At 50.4% G+C, this 18,336-nt stretch overlaps 1 long non-coding RNA gene across 1 annotated transcript in view; it reads left to right on the top strand.

Annotated features, from left to right (window-relative positions):
- Positions 1 to 2,614: 2,614 nt before the first annotated feature.
- The window catches only part of LOC144807236 (uncharacterized), a 56,091-nt gene continuing 40,369 nt past the window's right edge, over positions 2,615 to 18,336 (top strand). Inside the window, exons 1-2 of the long non-coding RNA XR_013606139.1 lie at positions 2,615 to 2,741; positions 15,719 to 15,783. This is a non-coding gene — a long non-coding RNA (uncharacterized LOC144807236). The remainder of the gene's footprint in view (positions 2,742 to 15,718; positions 15,784 to 18,336) is intronic.

Raw genomic sequence — 18,336 nt, 5'->3', positions numbered from 1 at the left:
TGGAGGCAGCGTCACATGGTGGGCTGGGATATCCCCCCAGCAGCCGCTACTATGCCCTGGAAACTGCCGGAGGCCAGGAGGTGCAGGCTGCACAATACCTGCACATGTGTAGGCACAGAATTGTTTCGCCTTGTTGGGTGCTGCATGAGGGGGTCAAGTTCTTGTATCAGCCAGGTGATCATTTCCCCATTCAGCCTGTATTTGGCATAAATCTGTTCTCTGGTTTGGCCCAGCAAGGTGACCCGCTGCCGGTAAATCCTTTCCTGCCTCATGCGTCTCCTCCGTGATGCTCGCTGTAGCCTTCGCCGCCTCACCACCATGTACATTCCTGGCATTGTGGAACGCCTAATGCTGCTGCTGAATGTCCTTATGTGTGATTGGTCAGGCCTGGACCTGTTGGTGATTGGCCAACTGTTTTTCAAATTTTACTTAATCATGGCTTTTATGGTTACCACCTGCTTTGAGTTGTCCTTAATTTGCGCCGCGCTAAATAGCGATTTTGGGGTTTTCCGCTATTGTATATTTTTCATGAATGCCGATTGAGAATAAATTGCGTTTCGCTATTCATTTCGCAGATTCCGTGGTTGGTCGCTATTTCCGTATCGCTAATGCGCGACTACCGGGACTCTGCGACTATTATAGCGTAATCGCTATTTTAATCGCTATTCTGTGTTTGCGAAATCGCTATTTTGTACTTGAATGCCGATTCCGTGTTTTGCACCCGCAATTGCATTTTCGCAGCCATTGCGGGCGCAATTTCGCTTCATGAATCAGGCTGTTGGTTCTTTGTAGGAAGCACCATTTATGAGAGCACAGTTACAGCAGACTGATGAGGAAATATTGAAACGGCTGATTTAAATCACACCTAGACGGTTTCACAGAAGCTCGTGGTTAACTGGTAAAGTAGCAGACAGATTACTTGGTGGTCAAACCAGGTGCCTGTCACACAACTCTCACACTTCTGGGCAGTCTGCAAGAATAGTGCGTGTGGCTCGTTAATTGAACTGAAGTTGTGAAATGCAATCAATCCCTGTGTAAATGTACAGGAATTTATATAGCACAAATCACCAAGCGGTTTCTAAGCGCTTGCTTAGGGAACCCGTCCTGGTATTCCCCTGTGAGATAACCCCGGCAGGGTATCCGCAAGGTGAAAGCCAGGCATCCCGCTTCGAGGGGCCGTTGTGGAGATTAAGCAAGCTATTGCCCAGAGTTGCAGAGTGTGAACCCGTGAATCGAGTAGGCACCGGAGCGAGAATTGTCGAGTCCATGGACATTTTAGGACTCAAAAACCCCGCCGAGCCGGGAATTGAACCCTGGTCCCGGGCTGATCTCTGCTTCCAGGTCTGCCTCCTCTAACCAGTGAGCCACACTTCTCCACTGTTGTGTTTTATGTTTATCTTTGGTCAAAGCAAGTGTGCGGCGCTTGTGCTCAAAGGTGGTCCCATATGCAGTCTGCTCTCTGGTCCTGCTCACTCCAGACACTTAAGAGTCCCGCACCCCCGGGTTGTAAAGAGGCCGAGAGGGGCGAGTCGCGGGCCGCGCTCCGTCTGACTCATCCTCCCTCCAGAGACTCAAGAGCTGTGCCCCCTGGGCTGTGCCCTCATAGCCTGCACCCCCTACTCTCTCCCCTAGCCCTGCCTCTGTCCACCGGCCTCCGAGCCGCAGCTCTGCGCTCTGAGTGCTGAGCCCCTCCAGGCCAGGGGTGGCTGCTGAGGATTCCAGGAGGACCCGCTGCCTCTCACACTTCCTTCCATCTCCTCCAGCCTAGACTGACAGCCAAAACCCAGACAGACAGCCACAGCCCAGACTTACAACCACAGCCCAGACTGACAACCACAGCCCAGACTGACAACTACAGCCCAGACAGAGGCTTGATTTAAACGTGGCCTCACCCTTTGTATAATGGCATAGCTGTTTAAGGCGAGGAATGAGTGCAGTTTTGACTCCCGTGATGTCCAGGCCACGACGCGCAGCTCGGTGATCTCCTTACCCTCGAAGACAATGGTCGCCATTGCACAGAACAGAACAACCCGGCGTCGCACTGCCCAACAGCCAGCTACAAGCTGAGGAGTACAAGTAAAACAAGCGCGAGTCAACCACGAGTTTACTTTCACATCATGCAGACTGTCACATCTAAACCCCCAGGTCTTTACAGGCGCCAATGCTTGTTTCCCATATGAGACCCTGTCTCCATGGACTGCGAGGGTCTTAGAACACCCATGTCTGTGTCTTTACCGGCGCCAATGCTTGTTTCCCATATGAGGCCCTGTCTCCATGGACTGCAAGCGTTTTAGAACACCCATGTTTATGTCTTTGCAGGCGCCAATGCTTGTTTCCCATATGAGACCCTGTCTCCATGGACGGGGAGCGTCTTAGAACACCCATGTCTGTGTCTTTGCAGGCGCCAATGCTTGTTTCCCTGATGGTGCCTGGAGACTGCAGTTCCGTCAGCTGCCAGATGGAGCTCCCCACCTGCTGATGAATCAACTGAGCTGCACATGGATGAAAGAGAGAAGGGTTTCCTCTTCCGGGTCAGCGGCGGCAGAGACAGCACCAGCAGTGTTGGTGACATCACTTCCTATCTCTCCCCCTGTGTGGAGCCTGCTGCCGAGGAGGAAGGAGCCCTGTCTGTCTGTGCAGCGACCTTCATCTTCAGACCCTCACAGACCCCAGATCTACCCCCGCCACTCCCCCCAAGAGGGGTAGAGAGCCTGGACACGTCTGCACAGGTCTCTGCTCAGGTAGGAGATTGTCAGCACCTTCTGCCGCGTTTGTAGAAATAGACTGAATAATCCTGGAGGAAATCTCTGCAGGAGCCGGGCTGAGCTGGGCTCTTCTATCCAGGGGCCTCTGGGGGGGCTGAGCATTACTCTTCTATCCGGGGCCCCCTGGGGCTGAGCTGGACTCTTCTATACGGGGGCCGCTGGGGCTCAACCGGCCTCTTCTATCCGGGGGCCCTGGGGCTGAGCTGGGCTCTTCTATCTGGGGCCCCTGGGGCTGAGCTGGGCTCTTCTATCCGGGGGCCCTGGGGGCTGTGCTGGGCTCTTCTATACGGGGGCCGCTGGGGCTCAGCTGGCCTCTTCTATCCGGGGGCCCTGGGGCTGAGCTGGGTCCTTCTATCCGGGGTCCCCTGAGCTGGGCTCTTCTATGCGGGGGCCCCTGGGGCTGAGCTGGGTCCTTCTATCCGGGGGCCCTGGGGCTGAGCTGGGTCCTTCTATCCGGGGTCCCCTGAGCTGGGCTCTTCTATCCTGGGCCCCTGGGGCTGAGCTGGGCTCTTCTATCCGGCGGCCCCTGGGGCTGAGCTGGGCTCTTCTATCCGGGGGCCCTCGGGGCTGAGCTGGGGCCCCAGGTGCTGAGCTGGGCTTTACTATCTGGGGGCCCCTGGGGCTGAGCTGGGCTCTTCTATCCGGAGCCCCTGGGGCTGAGCTGGGCTCTTCTATCTGGGGGCCCATGGGGCTGAGCTGGGCTCTTCTATCCGAGGCCCCTGGGGCTGAGCTGGGCTCTTCTACCCTGGGGCTGAGCTGGGCTCTTCTATCCAGAGCCCCTGGGGCTGAGCTGGGCTCTTCTATCCGGGGGCCCCTGGGGCTGAGCTGGGCTCTTCTATCCGGGGCCCCTGGGGCTGAGCTGGGCTATTCTACCCTGGGGCTGAGCTGGGCTCTTCTATCCGGAGCCCCTGGGGCTGAGCTGGGCTCTTCTATCCGGGGGCCCCTGGGGCTGAGCTGGGCTCTTCTATCCGGGGCCCCTGGTGCTGAGCTGGGCCCTTCTATCCAGGGGCCCTGGGGCTGAGCTGGGCTCTTCTATCTGGGGCCCCTGGGGCTGAGCTGGGCTCTTCTAGCCAGGTGCCCCTGGGGCTGAGCTGGACTCTACTATCTGGAGCCCCTGGGGCTGAGCTCTTCTATCTGGGGCTGAGCTGGGCTCTTCTATCTGGGGCCCCTGGGGCTGAGCCTGGCTCTTTTATCCGGGGGCCCCTGGGACTGAGCTGGGCTCTTCTATCCAGAGACCATGAAGCTGAGCTGGGCTCTTCTATCTGGGGGCCCTGGGGCTGAGCTGGGCTCTTCTATCCAGGACCCCTGGGGCTGAGCTGGGCTCTTCTATCCGGGGCCCCTGGGGCTGAGCTGGGCTCTGCTATCCGGAGCCCCTGGGGCTGAGCTGGGCTCTTCTATCTGGAGGCCCCTGGGGCTGAGCTGGGCTCTTCTATCTGGGGGCCCTGGGGCTGAGCTGGGCTCTTCTATCCGGGGCCCCTGGGGCTGAGCTGGGCTCTTCTATCCGGGGGCTCTGGGGCTGAGCTGGGCTCTTCTATCCGGGGGCCCCTGGGGCTGAGCTGGGCTCTTCTATCCGGGGGCCCTGGGGCTGAGCTGGGTCCTTCTATCCGGGGTCCCCTGAGCTGGGCTCTTCTATGCGGGGGCCCCTGGGGCTGAGCTGGGTCCTTCTATCCGGAGGCCCTGGGGCTGAGCTGGGCTCTTCTATCCGGGGGCCCTGGGGCTGAGCTGGGTCCTTCTATCCGGGGTTCCCTGAGCTGGGCTCTTCTATCCCGCGGCCCCTGGGGCTTAGCTGGGCTCTTCTATCTGGGGGCCCTTGGGGCTGAGCTGGGGCCCCAGGTGCTGAGCTGGGCTCCACTATCTGGAGCCCCTGGGGCTGAGCTGGGCTCTTCTATCCGGAGCCCCTGGGGCTGAGCTGGGCTCTTCTATCTGGGGGCCCCTGGGGCTGAGCTGGGCTCTTCTATCCGGGGCCCCTGGGGCTGAGCTGGGCTCTTCTACCCTGGGGCTGAGCTGGGCTCTTCTATCCGGAGCCCTTGGGGCTGAGCTGGGCTCTTCTATCCGGGGGCCCCTGGGGCTGAGCTGGGCTCTTCTATCCGGGGCCCATGGTGCTGAGCTGGGCTCTTCTATCCAGGGGCCCTGGGGCTGAGCTGTGCTCTTCTATCCGGGGGCCCCTGGGGCTGAGCTGGGCTCTACTATCCGGGGCCCCTGGGGCTGAGCTGGGCTCTTCTACCCTGGGGCTGAGCTGGGCTCTTCTATCCGGAGCCCTTGGGGCTGAGCTGGGCTCTTCTATCCGGGGGCCCCTGGGGCTGAGCTGGGCTCTTCTATCCGGGGCCCATGGTGCTGAGCTGGGCTCTTCTATCCAGGGGCCCTGGGGCTGAGCTGGGCTCTTCTATCTGGGCCCCTGGGGCTGAGCTGGGCTCTTCTATCGGGGGTCCCTGGGGCTGAGCTCGGCTCTTCTATCTGGGGGCCCCTGGAGCTGAGCTGGGCTCTTCTATCCGGGGCCCCTGGGGCTGAGCTCGGCTCTTCTATCTGGGGCCCCTCTGGCTGAGCTGAGCTCTTCTATCTGGGGCCCCTGGGTCTGAGCTGAGCTCTTCTATCTGGGGCCCCTGGGGCTGAGCTGGGCTCTTCTATCCGGGGCCCCTTGGGATGAGCTGGGCTCTTCTATCCAGGGGCCCAGGGGTTGAGCTGGGCTCTTCTATGTGGGGGACCCTGGGGGGATGAACTGAGCTCTTCTATCCGGGGGCCCCTTGGGCTGAGCTGGGCTCTTCTATCCGGGCCCCTCGGGCTGAGCTGGGCTCTTCAATCCAGGGGCCCCTGGGGGGCTGAGCTGGGCTCTTCTATCCGGGGGCCCCTGGGGGCATGAGCTGGGCTACTCTATCCGGGGGCTCCTGAAGGTGAGCTGGGCTCTTCTATCCAGGGGCCCCTGGGGCTGAGCTGGGCTCTTCTATCCAGGGGCCCCCGGAGTTGATCTGGGCTCTTCTATCCGGAGGAGGGGGCGGTGAGGGGGCTCTGGCAGGCTTTCCTTCCTTCCCTCAGGGTTGTCGTGCTTACAGGGTTCGGGCACGCAGGTCGTGAGAGCTACTAATGTAGTGTGGAATGGATACTGTGTAGAGTGGTAGCCGTAGTGTAAACTGTCATAGAGGTCGGGCGGCACTCTACGGGTTTTTTTTCGAATCATCATTTGTGTTAAAGGGATGGCTCGTGCAGGGCATCCTCCTGAACTGTGAGGGATCTGCACACTGCACTGCTTTTTATTACTGCAATATGAGATATCTTTACATTCTGCACTGCTTTTACTGCACTATGAGGAATCTGTACACACTGCACACTATGACAAGTCTGTATTCTGCACTGATTTGTACTACACTATGAGAAATCTCTGCACAGTGCATCTTACTACATTGTGAGGAAGTAGTGCACACTGCTCTGCTTTTTACTGGCCTGTGAAAAATATATGTACTGCATTGCTCTTTACTACACTGACAAATGTGTGCACGCCGCACTGCTTTTTACAATACTATGAGGAATGTGTGAACGCTGCAATGATGTTTATTGCACTATGAGAAACCTGTGTACACTGCACTGTTGTATACTATAGTCTGAAAAAATTATCTACACAAAACAGCTTTTTAAGGCACTATTATAAAGCATTGCACACTGCTGTTTACTGCACTTACAAAAAATCTGTGCATTTTGCACGTCTGCTTCCTACACTATGAGAAATCAGTGCACGCTATACTGCTTTTTCCTACACTCAGAGAAATCAATGCACAATGCACTTCTGTTTACTGCATTCTGAGATCTCTGTGCACTATAAACTGTTTTTTACTTTACTATATAAAAATCTGTGCTTAATGTGCTGCTTTTTACTGCTCTCTGGGAAATGCTGCTTGTTACTTTGCATTTCACTGCACACGGAGGTATTTACAGCTTAATCTTTAATTCTGTGCACACTGCATGACTTTCAATACTGTATGAGAAATCTATGTGAACCTTACTTCTTTTTACTACACTGTGAGACATCTTTGCACACTGGGCTGCTTTTTACTACACTATGAGGAATATGTCCACACTGGACTGCTTTTTACTGCACTACAAGCAGCATAAACAAAGCAAATATGTATGAATTCTGCACTTCTGTTTAATACACTATGAGAACTGTCTTCGCCCTGCTCTGATTTGTCCTGCTCTATGAGAAAACTTTTTCTTATACACTATTAGAAATGTTTCCCCCCTGTATTTCTTTTTACAATACTGTGTAAAATCTGTGCACATTGTACGTGTTTATTACTTAACTATAAGAAATATATGCACATTGCATAGCTTTTCATAGCACTCTAAGTGATATTTACAGCTTAAAGAGGTAATCTGTGCACAGGGCACTGCTTTTACCACACTATGAGAAATCTCTGTGCAATGTACTGCTTTTTACCACACTATGAGAAATCTCTGTGCAATGTACTACTTTTTACTACCCTATGAGGACTATGTTCACAATGGACTGCTTTGTACTGTACCATAGGGGGGCATGCACAGTGAAAATGTATACACTGCACTGATGTTTACTACACTAGGAGAGATGCTTATCGCTGCACTGCTTTATACTGCACTGTGAGGAATCTTTGCCACCACACTTCTTTACCTGCACATTTGAGGGAAATTTACATTCTCATTGTTGCAGATTTTTTTATACCATGGGAGGTTGGACTCACGCACCCATCGACAGGCAGGCCGCGCCTGGATATGTCTGGCCAGAAAGAGGCACTTCCGCCTTCTACTCTGACAAGGAGAGTGTCCACTTCTCCTGCTTTGCCGCGGTCAGCAGCCCCCTCCTTTCTTCCTCTTCTTCCCTCTCTCTGTGTCTGTCTCGCTCTTCCTCACTTGCTAAATGAAAGCGTGACTTCAAGAAACGGCTATTACCCTCTATTTCCTCTCGTTGACTTCATTTGTTCCCCTGTGAAAGGGATCCAAAAGAGAAAGAAACACTTGTGCTGGAATTGTCATCTAGTTCTCAAATTTTTCTTTTCCAAAAGTGCAGCCTCGGGATGAAGAGAAAAAAAGGTACAAAATAAAAAAAATAACAAAGTAAAGCAAAACAGAGGGGTCGCAAAGTGGCCAGATTGGTTTTATTCACACCTAAACACATTAGCGCCACTTCACGGAGTTTGCCAGTGAAACAGTACTTTCGTTTTCTCGTCTTTCTGTTGGTGCGTGGAGTGGAAAACGTTTAATGCAATCCTTATCGGCTGTTTTCCTTATTTTTGTTTATAAAATGTGTACCGCAGCTCTGTGTTTAGGGATATGGTCTTTTTAAATCATACTGCTTACGTTTTATAAGGATATAAGCAATGGACATTGAACGGGTCCCTTCCGGGCCCTGTAGTCATGTCCTTTGCTTTTCAGGCAACGCACTCTTTGATTTCTAAATAGCGAGTGTAAAAGGGTTGAGGTAACCATGTTGTTCCTGTTTATATTTCACATGCGTTACTTAATCTTGCATTCCGACCTAAAAATAACTCGTCCTCATCCATTCTCCCTCGCAAATGCGAGCGAGCGAGTGGATTTGTCGAGCCATGCTATAAGTGTTTGCTTTTCTAGGATGTTTACTTGTTTTTCTTTCAGGCAGCATATTACTCTTGTCTGTTGCATAATTTGAAATGAGTCGCATCCAGGTGTTTATAGTGGGGCACAATTGGGTTGTAGCTGAAGGCACTGCAAGTTTTTCTCAGTGGGGCAGTGTGGTGTTCAGTGGGGGTGAGAGTTTGGCACTATGGCCAGAGATGCCGAATTTGGAACTGGGGAACCAGGTTCAGCTTTCATTACCAGACCACCAGACCATTCTTCTGAGGGAGCATATTCCCATGCTAGACCTTAGGAGGCCCAGCAGGACCTTCAAAGCCCTGGTGTCTTGGCACCAGCAGGTGGACCCTATCAGTGGCAGGTGTGGGTTAACCATAAAGGTTACCACAATCCATACTGAAGTTCACCTCCAGTCTTGCAGGCAGGCCTACTAAGTAGCACACCCTATAGCGACAGTAGTCAAGTCAAGTCATAAAACTTTATTCGTTTACAACTAACAAAACCATAAAAAGTACAAAGATAAAATACTACAGTACATGTAAAAAATCACGGTATCGAGATACATTTAGAAACAATTATCGTTTAAAACCAGTTGGTAACAATAATTCATTGGCATACTACACAAGAAATGGAATAAACAGGATCGCTCAGGAATTACAGCAAATTTTTAAACATGATTTTAGAAAACAAGCTATGCACTTAGCAGTGTATTGAGAATCCAGAAACTGCAGAGCCAGATAAGCGGGCCGACATGTTCTCAGGCCCATTTTTCGCAGTAAAGGAATAATCCAGCGCTTGCGAGGGAACTCATAGTATCTACAGAATAATGTTACATGCATCGTAGACTGAAATGATATACCGTCGCAAGGGCATTTCGGTGGATTAAGTGACCAGTCCTGCTCTTTTGGAAAAGTGACTAGGCGAAAGAAAGAATTAAAACGAAACCTAGTCAGTACATATTTTTCATAATTAGTTAGATGGAATGTTAAGTATGGTTGAATACCCAAAACAGTCTGGACTGATAGAATCTGTACGTTTGAGGGTTTGCTTATTTCTTGAGAAAGACGCAATTCCCTAAGATGGGTTAGGCATAATTTTTTCATGTCCTTCCTGGTGATGTCAGTCATCGTAGAAGGATCTAAGAAATAAGAGGTACAGTTCAAGTCCTTAAGGAATAGCGACAGTAACTTTGGCACTGAGGTCAAAGGACCCTTGACGCCAGTACACCTCACCCATTGGTGCCTCCATGGGCCTTGTTTCAGCAGTAGTAGTGAAACACGTCAAAAATGGACATTGCAGGATTTGCTCCAACACCAAACTAAGTTCGCAAACTTCACGGTCCATCTGCTGGGTACACCAAACGCTCTCTTTTCTACTTAGGCGTATCTGTCTACTTGGGTAACATAGCTTAAAAACATTGCCAAAGTCAATAGCTCTGGCTAATCACTTATAGGTCCCAAAGGTTTATTTTCAAGGTTTTATATAGCGCTAGCTCCACCCGAGGGTATCAGAGCCCTTTACATTTGCAAGGTTATAAACAAGAAAGCAACAATTGTTATGAGTGAAACAAATTATACAAGGTGGTCTGACAGAGCAAAAAGAAAAATTTAGAGTACGTAGTGAGATGAGTGAGTAGAAGGTAAACAAAAAACAATTAAAAGAACAAGAATGTCTTTATTGATAACAATTTAACAGTATACCAAGGAGGGCTCGGCAGACTTGGTAGGGTGTGAGAGAATATAGGAAAGCGAAGAGTGGAGGGATTGAGAAAAGAATGGGTTGGTAAGGGAGGAGAGAGGGGTGTGGAGGGTGTCAGGAGGGGGGGGGGTGAGTACACGAGGTAGGCAGAGTTGCCTGAGGAAGGAGGAGGGAAAGTAGTCAGAAAGGAGAGCAGGGAATTAATTTCCCCAATATTTAGTGAGAAAGTGTATTTTAAGGTCTGTTTTGAAGCTGGTGAGACCTATTGGCTATGCCAGTACTTGTTAATACATGTAAGTTACCCCTAAGGTAGGCCCTGGATAGCCCCAAGAGCAGGGTGCAGTATTAAAAAAGTTGGGCATGTACTTTTATGTTTTACGTGTCCTGGTAGTGAAAAGCTCTTACATTTGTTTTTTACTACAGCGCAGCCTGTCATCCCATAGGATAACATTGGAGTTGCCGTGTTACATTTTAGAAGTGTAATTTCCTAATGGTAAGAGATGTTTGCTTTAAGTTTGGTGTCTCTGGAATCCTGAATTACAATCCTAACTCATGTTGATGTCGAATTTTAAATTACAATTCTGAAAATGCCACTTATAGAAAGTTACCTTACAAAATAATGGGGTTGCCCCATGTCCATCAGAACTTGGTTATTTAATCATATTGGCTACAAAGTGTTCGGTTGGGTGTTGCAATTGCTTTGCGTGAAAAGTTAGTTCTAGAATATGTCACCAATGTATGCAGATCAATATGTGGCCTGGAAAATTAAGGAAACAAAATGCACAACGCAGATAGAGTGGGACCCTATCTGGGATGTGGAAATATTTTACAAATCTAGTTGTCCAAGGGACAATAAGCTACAGAAATCTACTAGCACTGCACATAAATCAATTTGCCTGGCCTACTTCATAAATCAATTATACGGGCTTCCAAAAAAATGTACCTCTTATGTGTAGTGCAGACTATGACAATATTGACTTTACACAGTACAGCTTTCGCTTGAGGAAAAAAAGTTCTATAAAATGACATGGTGTCCGCTGTACTGGAAAATCAGTATCATATATTTACACAGTATACATTTTGCATAAGGTATTGCAAAGCAATAAAATACAGTAACAAGCATTTCAAACCCAAGCTGGTATTTACAAAACATCTGTGATCCAGCCCTACATCAGAAATGGACGTAAATGTTTGAGTGTATCTCAAGTACAGCTCTGTTTTCTCCGCCAATGCGAAGGTTAGCTTTTCTAATACATCAGGCAAGAGCAGGGGTGTGCGGAATCCTTTCTTAAGAGACAGTTCTGAAGATTTAATTTCAACTTACAGCAAAGTATCATCTCACAGGGTTCTCATTTGAATGACTGTGACATTGCAACACATAATGGCCATATAGAAAACTCATTGGTGTACCCCAGCTTGTGCCTCACTGTGAGGCAAGCGGCGGGGTAGACAGGTTGATGACTGAGGTATTGCAGTCTTACCAGCAGTCCCAAACAGAACTTGCAGTGATACTTGGTGATGAGTTTATAGGATCGTCAACAAACAAGACCTAATTTTTTTTACAGAGGCACAAAAAGGGCGATAAAACTACCCAAAGGAGAGTGCTACGTGAGAGTCTTGGAGGGCTCGATTAGATCCCAGAGCCATTTCCATTGCCTGTGCTAGCGAGGCACAACTGATATGAGAACAAGTTGTGTGGCAATGCTCAAATATGAAATGGCAATACTCGTGATTAGCTGGTATCAGGGCTAAGGAAGGGAAACTCTTATCAATCTTGTCTGTTCCAGAAGGGTTTTGATGTTCCTTGGTACAAACTGTAAGGAATTCTGTGTATGGAAATGTGTTTATATGCTTATGATACACCGCTGGATGAATCCTGTGTTATCAGTATGAACAAGGTATCAGAAAAGAAGGCAGTGCCATCAAAACGGTTGTGGTTGGAGCCGCGAGGTTTCACCGCTAATACTTGCCACAGAGCTGTGATAGAATTAGACTTCGGCAGCAGCTTTACCACAATGGGCCATATGCATGAACTCATTTTCCCATAGACACAGATGCCCACATGCATCAAAGTCAATTGCATTCGCAAACGGTGCGAATCGCAATTTTCGGCCGTTTGCGAATGCAATTGACTAATTTGGAATGCATCATGCATTTCGCAATTTTAGGAATCGTAACCATGTTGCGATTTCTAAAATTGCGACTGCATTTAAGAAATCGCAATTTCAGATTTCTTAAATGCAATGCATGATCATTTTTTATTTGCGAATTCGCAATTTGGAAGTGGTAAATTAGCATTAAGTTGAACTTCATGCTAATTTACCGAAAACTTTCAAATATGCACAAATTGCATTTTTGAAAGTTTTAATTTACACACACACATGCCCTTGGCGCATGTGTGTGTGTAAATTGCATTTAAAGTTACATTTCAGGGGTGCAGGGAGAGGTTCTTTGGACCCCCCCCCCTGCACCCTTGAAATTGCATTCACATTTTGCGAATCGCAATTTGAAATTCGCAAAATGTGAATGCCTTCCCATTCATTCCTATGGGCCTTTTGGCCCATAGGAATCAATGGGAAGGGTTTTCCTTAATTGCGAATCGCAAATTGTGAATCGCAATTAAGGAAAAATACTGAATCGCAAAAAGAAATGCGATTTGTTCATGCATTGCCGTTTGCGATTTCTAAATTGCGATTCCTTAATTTTCGCAACTTAGGAATCGGAAACGGGTGCAATGATGCATGTGGCTGACAATGGGCAAAACCCTTTGATGCATCTGGCCCAATGATTCCATCTTGAGTGGCCAGCATTTGTCATAATAGTCGTCCCTCAGTGAGGGATGTCTGCTTTGTAAGAAAATAAAGATCACTACCCAGAGTTTGTCCTGAACCATACATGTCGGACAAAAACCAAAGCTGCCTCACCATCAGAACATCAAATGTTTACCTATTACGGTTTAGAGTATGGTTTGGCACAATTACTGTTCACTTATGGTGCAGAGGAGGAGAGGCCTGTCCAGGGGTGCAAAGGAGAGGGGCAAAGAGGAGAGGCCTGTCCAGAGGAGGGGCAGAGGAGGACAGGCCTGTCCAGGGGTGCAGAGGAGGTGAGGCCTGTCCAGGGGTGCAGAGGAGGTGAGGCCTGTCCAGGGGTGCAGAGGAGGAGAGGACTGTCCAGAGGAGGGGCAGAGGAGGTGAGGCCTGTCCAGAGGAGGGGTAGAGGAGGAGAGGCCTGTCCAGGGGTGCAGAGGAGGCGAGGCCTGTCCAGAGGTACAAAGGAGCTGAGGCCTGTCCAGGATGTGCGGAGGAGGTGAGGCTGTCCCGGGGTGCGGAGGAGGTGAGGCCTGTCCAGGGGTGCAGAGGAGGTGAGGTCTGTCCAGGGGGGTGCAGAGGAGGTGAGCCCTGTCAAGGGGGTGCAGAGAAGGCGAGGCCTTTCCTGTCCAGAGGTATGCAGAGGAGGTGAGGCCTGTCTGGTGTGGGGGGGTGGCTCAGAGGAGGTGAGGCTGTCTAGGGAGTGTACAGGAGGTGAGGCCTGTCCAGGGGGTGAAGAAGAGACGAGGCCATTTCAGGGGGTGCAGAGGAGGTGAGGCCTGTCTGGTGTGAGGGGCTCTCAGAGGACGTGAGGCCTGTCCAGGGAGTGGAGAGGAGGTGACGCCTGTACAGGGGGTGAAGAGGTGGTGAGGCATGTCCAGGGGATGATGAGGAGGTGCGACGTGTCCAGAGGGGTGCAGAGGAGGTGAGGCCTGACTAGGGGGTGCAGAGGTGAGGCCTTTTCAGGGTTGCAGAGGAGGTGAGGCTTGTCCAAAGGGTGCAAAGGAGGTGAAGCATTTCCTTTAGGGGGAAGGGGTTGCAAAGGAGTTGAGGCCTGTCCAAGAGGTGCAGAGAAGGTGAGGCCTGTCCAAGGGGAGGAGAGAAGGTGAGGTCTGTCCTGGGGGAGCAGAGGAGGTGAGGCCTGTCCATGGCAAGCAGTGGAGGTGAAGCCTGTTCAGGGGGAGCAGAGGAGGTGAGGCCTGTCCATTGGTAGAAGAGGAGGTGAGGCCTGTCCTGAGGGCAGAGGAGGTGACTCTGTCTAGGGGGTGCTGAGTTGTTGAGGCCTGTCCAGGGGTGCAGAGGAGGTGAGGCCTGTCCTGGGGAGAAGAGGAGGTGAGCATGTCCAGGGGGAGAAGAAGAGGTGAGCCTGTCCAATGGGGTGCAGAGGAGGGGAGTCCTGTCCAAGGGGGTGCAGATGAGGTGAGGCCTGTCCAGGGGGTGCAGGTGAGGCCTGTTGTCAAGGGTTGTGTTTACTCACAGTGCCAACACTCCCAGGAGCAGAACGATGAGATTTTTCAAATTCCACCACTGGTTTGCCCACAGCCACCAACTGAAGAGTTAACTATTGGCCGTGTGAACCCAGCCAGGAGAAAGGGGTATGGGACAGAGAAGAGTCTGCCTGACCTTCTGGCTCTTCCACTCTACTTCTTCCTTTCTGCCGTACTCCATTTTATGCCTTTCTTACTCCCTCTCGATCTTCAAGCGTGAGTGGAAATCGCTGTAACAGAAACGCACACCATTAGTAATTTGATTTTTGAACTGTGTACCCCCCTGGACCTCTTCTGGCACTTTGATTCATACTAACTGGGTCACTCTCATGGACTTCTTTACTTTTTTCCTGCCCGCCATTTTGCTGCTGTACTCGGCCGCTTTTCTCTCGACCCTGACCCGCAATCTTGTCCATTCCCTCGTCCTTTAACCCTTTGTCCCTCGTTTCCCCTTTGACGATCCTCTGATTTGCCTTTTCTCCATTCCTTTGTATCCCTCCCACCCTTCCTTGGTGCTGTGACTACGTCTCCCCTCCTTAATGGAACTCTGCTCTCCTGGTTTTTTGGGTGTTGACCTGAGAAAATCTACTATTTGTATATTTATGTATATAGAGATAACTCTAACCACTAGTATATGTAGTAGACCTGTACTCTCTACCATTCCTATGTGACTCTTAGAGTATATCCATTTGTATCCCTTTCCTATGTATATAGAGATAACTCTAATCACTAGTATATGCAGTAGACCTTTGTACTCTCTACCATTCCTATGTGACTCTTAGAGTATATCCATTCGTATCCCTTCCCTATGTGTATAGAGATAACTCTAATCACTAGTATATGCAGAAGACCTTTGTACTCTCTAGCATTCCTATGTGACTCTTAGAGTATATCCATTTGTATCTCTTCCTTGAGTGACTTGCAACTTGTACGTTTGCAGTTTTTTCTGTGTTTATCTCTTCCGTGTGTGACTCTACATCTTGTACATTTGCAATTTTTTTCTGTGTATATCTTTTATGTAACTCATGCAATTCCAAGTCCTTATGTATCACTACTGGTTCTTATGTAAAGCGCTCTGACACCTTCGGGTAATGTTCGCGCTATATAAAATGGCATTAAATAAATAAATAAATAAATATATATATATATATATATATATATATATATATATATATATATATATATATATATGTCCTTACCGAGAGTGCCTGTGGCATTTGCTGCTCTTCTATTCTTTAATATAAGTACTTTATTCTTTGGTAACCTGCATTATAAACAACATTTTAGCACCCTTTAACTCTGTGAGTTAATTTATTCTTTTTCACTCATTCGTTCATTCACTCTCTGCCTTATTTTCTTATCTGAATTCTTCTTACTTCTCCCTTAGGAACCTTCTGGAGCCTCCGCTGCCAACCAAGCAACGAAGAAATCAGGAACTGAAGTATTCAATGGGTAAGTATTAATTCTTCTCTTTATATTTCTTTTTTCCTATTTACTTTAAATTGGTATTTCTCTCTAGTTCTAAATTACCGAACTAACAAACCGACGCACCGAAGCACTCTAACCTGCGCCTAAGCCTGGCATAAAACTGCACTATTTCCATCAAACTAGACTACAGAAAGAATGTGACTAATCTCTGAAAATCAGTTGGTGAAGTGCCTTGGTTCTAAAATGAACCGGCGCACTTCACAGCTGGTCTAGACCTCGCGCCTGTGTCCAGGAGCGCTGGACTAGACCGGCAATTTGCACCGCTGTCCTCCCTGTTGGTAGTACAGGGGAGAATGCCTGGTTCCACAGTATAATCACCCGCGACCTTTAGCGAGCAGGTGATCTTTGCAATGTCGGTTCAATGGCAGATACTGCGAGACAAAGAAGAGCTTTGATTCCTTTTTCCTGCATCCTGACACCTGTCCAGGGGGTGCAGAGGGGGTGAGGCCTGTACTGTGCTGAGGAGGTGAGACCTGTACAGGGGGTGCAGAGAAGTTGAGGCCTGTCCTGGGCTGGGGTTGCAGTGGCGGTACAGCCTATCCCGGAGGGATGCAGATGAGGTGAGGCCTGTCAAGCGGGTGCAGAGGAGGTGAGTCCTGTCCAGGGGAGTACAAGTAGTTGAGGCCTGTCCAGGGGAGTACAAGGAGTTGAGGCCTGTCCTGGGCTGGGGGTGCAGTGGAGTTGAGGCCTGTCCTGGGCCGGGGGTGCAGTGGAGCTGCAGCCTATCCAGGAGGGGTGCAGAGGAGGTGAGGCCTGTCCAAGGGGGTGCAGAGGAGGTGAGTCCTGTCCAAGGGGGTACAGAGGAGGTGAGGCCTGTCCAGGGGAGTACTAAGGAGTGAGGCCTGTCCTGGGTTGCGGTGCAGTGGAGGTGAGGCCTCTCCAGGGGTGCGGAGGTGTGAGGCCTGTCCAATCGGGTGCAGAGGAGGTGAGGCCTGTCCAGGGTGTGCAGAGGAGTTGAGGCCTGTCCAAGGGGTGCAGTGGAGGTGAGGCCTGTCCATGGGGGTGCAAAGGAGATGAGGTGTGTGAAGGGGACGCAGAGGAGGGGAGGCCTGTCCAAGGGGTGCAGAGGAGGTGAGGCCTGTCCAGGGTGTGCAGAGGAGTTGAGGCCTGTCCATGGGGGTGCAGAGGAGATGAGATGTGTGAAGGGGGCGCAGAGGAGGGGAGGCCTGTCGAAGGGATGCAGAGCAGGTGAGGCCTGTCCAGGGGAGTGCAGAGGAGGTGAGGCCTGTCCGGGGTGAAGATGAAGTGATGCCTGTCCAGGGGGTGCAGAGGAAGCGATGCCTGTCCAGGGGGTGCAAAGGAGGTGACACCTGTCCAGAGGGTGTGCAGGGGAAGTTGGGCCTGTCCTGAGAGGTGCAGAGGAAGTGAGGCCTTCCAGTGGGTGCAGAGGAGGTGAGGCATGTCCAGGGGGTACAGAGTAGGTAAAGCCTGTCTTGGGGGGGGGGTGCAGAAGAGGCGAGGCCTGTCTTGTCCTGGTGGGGGTGATGCAAAGGAGGTGAGGCCTATCCAGGGGTTACATTGGAGGTGAGGCCTGTCTAGGGGTTACAGTGGAGGTGAGTCCTGTCCAAGGGATTCAGAGGAGGTGTGGCCTGTCCAGGGGTGCAGAGGAGGTGAGGCCTGTCCAGGGGGTACAGAGGAGGTGAGTCCTGTCCAGGGGGTGCAGAGGAGGCGAATCCTGTCCAGGGGTGCAGAGGAGCTGAGGTCTGTCCAGGGGAATGCAGAGGAGGTGAAGCCTGTCCTGCGCGGGTAGGAGGAGAGGCCTGTCTTGTCCTAGTGGGGTGATTCAAAGGAGGTGAGTCCTGTCCTGTGCTGTTATGAAACCTGCCATGTTGGGGTAGGAGGAGAAGCCTGTCCTGGCTTGTCCTCTGGGTAGGAGGAGTGTGGAATGCCTCAGCCGCTGCTCTCACCACCCAGAGATACTCATTTCCAGACATATAATTTTATTTTAAGAGCTCATAATCCGAGTTTTTGAAAAGTACCCAGAGTTATTATTGAGCCCCAGATGGCTCATGACAAAGGCATGTTGTGATTCTATCTAGGACCCTAATTCGATATTCCCGATGTATGCCCTTATATGGTTATAACAAATAATATCCTTATACAGGCATAAGAATCATATCCACATTTAGTAATAGCCAATGCAGTCCAAATACGGCAAGGCTACTCCCCTAGACTCCTAGAAAGTACAACGCGTTCTTTAAACAAACCAAGCCTCCAGCAGCCCGGGAATTCCCCCTGCTTTTGTTTTGATTTGCACAAGAACTCCTGGAGTCCAGAAAGAACTGTTAGTTCTTAGTGACGTCTTATGTCCAACCTTACGTCAAACCCGGCACCTTTCAGGTATAAATATACCAACATTGCCTTAAGCAAACACACGGTGGTTTGGAGCAGAGCGGCTATCTACTTGCCCGACGCCCAGCTGATGCGAGAGCCGAAGGAAGCCGTCCCTCCCATTTGACGCACTGAGAGAGACGCTGTCTTTTCTCCTGCCGAGAAATTCCAGCTCCGGTGTTTCCA

This window comes from Lissotriton helveticus, unplaced genomic scaffold (genome assembly GCF_964261635.1).
Source record: "Lissotriton helveticus unplaced genomic scaffold, aLisHel1.1 SCAFFOLD_698, whole genome shotgun sequence".
Lineage (NCBI taxonomy): Eukaryota > Metazoa > Chordata > Amphibia > Caudata > Salamandridae > Lissotriton > Lissotriton helveticus.
The sequence above is the reverse complement of the archived record's forward strand: the minus strand, read 5'-3'. Positions and strand labels throughout refer to the sequence as shown.